Below are 4342 nucleotides of genomic sequence, written 5' to 3' on the forward strand. Positions count from 1 at the left end.
CCCCACTCCCCAGCTCCGCCAATGCTAGCGCAGCCTGATCCCCCGCCTCCCCACCCCGCCCGCGGGGCCGGGGGCTGCAGCCGCCGCCCCCCCCCCCCCCCCCCCCCCCCCCCGCCCGCGGGGCCGGGGGCCGCAGCCCCCGCCCCCCCCCCCCCGACCCCGACCAATACGATCGGAGCGCAGAGCCAGCAAACCAGCTACAGCCGCCCCTCCGCTGCCCGCCCAGAGTGTAGGCGAGCGTGCGGGAGGGGCGGCCGGAGCCTGTGGATCTGAGCCCCCCAGCCTGCCTTGCGCACCCGCAGGTCGGGCGGGCATCAGCACCCTGCCTAGCTTTCCTTTGATGGCCGAAATCCCCAGAAGTGGGGGGAGACCTCCTTTCGCTCTGCAGCCCTAGAAAGCTCGCGGTATCCCGACCCGACGCAGGCGGAACCTTCTGCCCGCTTCATACTGACCGAGGCAAATGGCCTGCATGCCTGGGTTAACTAAAGAGAGAGGTCGTTTTCCCCACCCACCGCTCCTTGGGCTTTGTGCCCCAGGGAGCGTGAAGTCGTCAGCCCAGGGAAGCGACAGTATGATAGCGTTGGACAAGATAGACAAAACCAGTGGTCTCCGCACGTCCCAGCAGTTTTGAGGAAAATTAGGGAACCCAGGGATCAAGAAGCCCCCTCGATCCTCTCCAAGCCAGAAACCTAGCGTCTGCCGCCCTGCAAAATGCCTGGCACTTGCAGGGCGCTCCGACCACAGACCCCGCGGCCAGGCCTGAGCGCTTTGTCCCTAGCCCGCCTGAGGATGCTATCAGACGAGGATTGGACACAGTTTCATCTGCTGGAGCTGCCGCTGAGCCACAGGGCTCAGAGCCTGAGCCTGTAGGCAAGGCACGTGTACGCGGCGCGAAGTTCCCACAGTTGCAAGAGGAGCGAAGTACGCATTCCAAACTTTACACGGTTCCAAACTGAGCGCTTCCATTAAATGAAGCGGGGTGTGTAGAAAAGCATTCTGGGTATTAGCATGCAAATGAACGGGCCCGGCTTTTAACTCGGCTCGGGGTTCCCACCCCCGTTCGCCTAGCTTTCGCCTGGCCACGCGCAATGAGGCTTCCCGGCTCTTAGTTCAAATCCTAGACCTGAGCTCTCTGGTTGTGTCTTGGTGACAGTTACTTGGCTCCCTGAGCCAGTTTCGTAATCTGTACAATGGACAAAGCATTTCTTTCAAGAATGCTGAGAAGGGAGAATTCACCCTCCTCAGACAGTACGTTCCAGTTCCAGATTTACTGGATAAAATGAATGAAGCTTGAGGAAAATTCCCTTACCCTAAAGGAACATGTCCCCTAAACGCTAATCCTGTGTTACAGCAGGCTAGTTATTGCCTTAATCTCAATCACAGTATTTTGGAGGCAGATTCTGGAAACTAGAAACAAATTTTTGTTGCTGTTCTACCAGGCTGTTGGGGGTTTCAAGATAGAGCATTTACCTAGTGTGATCTCGGCCCCTGTTTCCCACACCCGAGGCTGGGGAGAAGAAAGAAAGGCCTGATGACTCAGTGCCCACATCTTCCCAGACAGAACAGTGACTGCCCAAGGCCACACTGTCGATGGCAGAGTCAGGAGTCGAAACAGCCGTGCGTCCTCCACGGAGATCTGAGCCCCGTTAGTGACTCCTACAAGGCCACACATTTGCCCGGTTTTGTAAATGCTGCCGAGTAAGCGCGGAGGTTCCGGATCCCACCTTGGAGAAGCGGCAGGTGAACCACCCCAGTGCTGACCCCAGTCCACCTGGGTGCGGTTTATGCACGGGCCAGAGTTTGTCCGTAACCCTGTTCTCCAGCTCGCCCATCCCTTGGGCCCACCGACATCTATTTTGTAACTTTCAGCCTCCAGGTGTGCTTCTAAAACTGAATACACAGCTCAGGCTGGCCTCAAGCCTGCAGTGGTGTCCACTGGCCCCTCACTCCCCTACCTCCTAATCCCCCTCCCCTACCTCTTACCGACAGCCCCCTGAGTGCTACAATTACAGGCTACACCTCCAGGCCCAGCTCCTGTATTAACGTTGTGTGGAGCAAGGAGACCTTTCCACAGGGGTCGCACTTTCACATCTTCATCACATACACCTTTTACCAATAACTTTAAAGCTTGTCTCACACACACACACACACACACACACACACACACACACACACACACCCTTAAGAATGAGCAAGCTGAAGCTGAGAGGTGTTGAATGACATCCAAGACGATACATCTGGGCCCAGACTAGAGCCTCCTGTGTTTAAAGCTCACCTACCTGAGCATTCATTGATTGGCTTAACAAACCTACCCAGTGAACAGCTAAGAAAATGTATTTCTGAAGATCTTTCCTCCTCCACGTCTGTTGACAGAGCCTACTACCTTGTTCCTGGTTTCCAGGCTACACCTTGAAGAGAAACAGAGCTCACAATCCCTGAGTCTGCCTCCTGCTGCTGGCCTGTTGGACCTTCTTTGGTTACCATGGAAACTGTGTACCTCAGTTTTGGCTCCGAAGCAAATGGATAGCAAACTGAAGAGCCTCGTTGTCTCTTGGGTTAAGCAAAGCTGTCAAGGTCATTCATTCATTCATTAGATTGGTATTGATTGAGCACCTACTAAGCACCAGACTGTTTGTTTTGTTCTGTGGGGGTTTCAGATGCTAGAAAATACAGTAGTAAACAAACCTAGACTTCAGACCTTGCCGTCAAGAATGCCAAAGCACAGAGAAGCAGACAGATAAACAATAAGGACACAATAAAGTCTTCTCCCTGCTTCCGTTCCCAGTCCCGGCTCCCCTCCCTTGGAAGCCCTTCTCCTGGACCATGCTTGGCAAACGCCCAGACACATGGAAAGTTCCTTTCAGTTCTCATACTTTTGTTTTCCTTGTTATTTTCTTTTTCCTGATTGTAAAAACCGTAGGAATTTTAGAGAACATATGAAAGCAACAAGAAAAATTTAACAAGAACCTGTGTTTCTACCACTAGGAGTAAAGCGCTACCAACATTTCCTTTGGGTCCTTTTATCCAATATGTGCTAGTTTTCTTTTGTTGCTATTTTCTATGTATCTTTTTGGTTTGGTTTGTTGGTTTGGTTTTTCGAGACAGGGTTTCTCTGTGTAGCCTTGGCTGTCCTGGACTCACTTTGTAGACCTGGCTGGCCTGGAACTTACAAAGATCTGCCTGCCTCTGCCTCCCAAGCACTGAGCTCAAAGGTGTGCGCCACTGTGCCCGGCTTTCTTTTTCATTTTTTCATGACAGGGTTTTTCTGTGTAGCCCTGACTGTCCTGCAACTTTGTAGACCAAGCTGGCCTCAAACTCAGAGATCCACCTCCTTCAGCCTTCCAGTTAGTAGAATTAAAAGCAGGTGCCAGCACCACCTGGCATTCTCTCTTGTTTTTACATATAACTTTTAGAGTATTTTATTTATTTATATATATATAAATAAATAATGTGGCTTGATCAGACCGAACCTAAATGTTGCATCGCACTAACCCAGACCCCAGTACTTCTCCCTCATAACTGAACTCCCTGAGTCCAGTTGGTGCTGTGTTTGTGCCCTGGGGTGTGTGGCTGGCTACCCATCTGATTGTGGATAACCTGTGACCACACCCTCAAAGGAAAATGACTCCTCCCCAGCAATCATTTACTGTCAGCAGCTCCTCAGCTAGTGTGGAGCCGGCCTCTCGAGCCCCTTTCCAACCTTGCTGGATGGTGACTGGCTTGATTGCCCGCAGGTAACCGCAGCTGCTGTGAGTTCCTGTGTGCAGTGACCCCTTCCTGTCCAGTAGACAGCATGCCACAGCACTCCTCACACTTAAAAAATGAAAGACAGGAGCTCACTCTTCTGTCTTTGCTGGCCTTTAACTCACAGCCTGATGCCTCTGCCTATGAACAGCTAGGAAAAGAGGTCTATGCCACAAATCCCAGGGTTTTCTCGAACATTTTTTTAGCATTATTTTCTTTATATATATATTATTTTATAATTTTATTTTTTAAATGTATTTTATGAACTGGCAGGATATCTCAGCAGGAAAAAAAAAATGTGTTTTCTGCTAAGCCTGATGACCTGAGTTGAATCGCCGGGACCAACATGGTAAAGGGACAGAACTAACTCTCAGAGGTACCCTTTGACTTTGTAACCTCCTCAGACACGAATGGATAAGTTAATTTAAACTTTTTAAATGCATTCTCTGCCTGGTATGTTGGCACATATCTGTAATCTCAGTACTTAGGGAGCTGAGACAGGAGGATTGGCCACAGGCTCAAGGCCAGCCTGCTCTACATTCTGCAGACCAACCTAGGCTGCAGAATGAGAACCTGTCTAAAACAAAACATTTTTAAA

The sequence above is a fragment of the Psammomys obesus genome, unplaced genomic scaffold, assembly GCF_907164565.1.
Source record: "Psammomys obesus unplaced genomic scaffold, mPsaObe1.curated_primary_1811, whole genome shotgun sequence".
In the NCBI taxonomy this organism is placed as follows: Eukaryota; Metazoa; Chordata; class Mammalia; order Rodentia; family Muridae; genus Psammomys; species Psammomys obesus.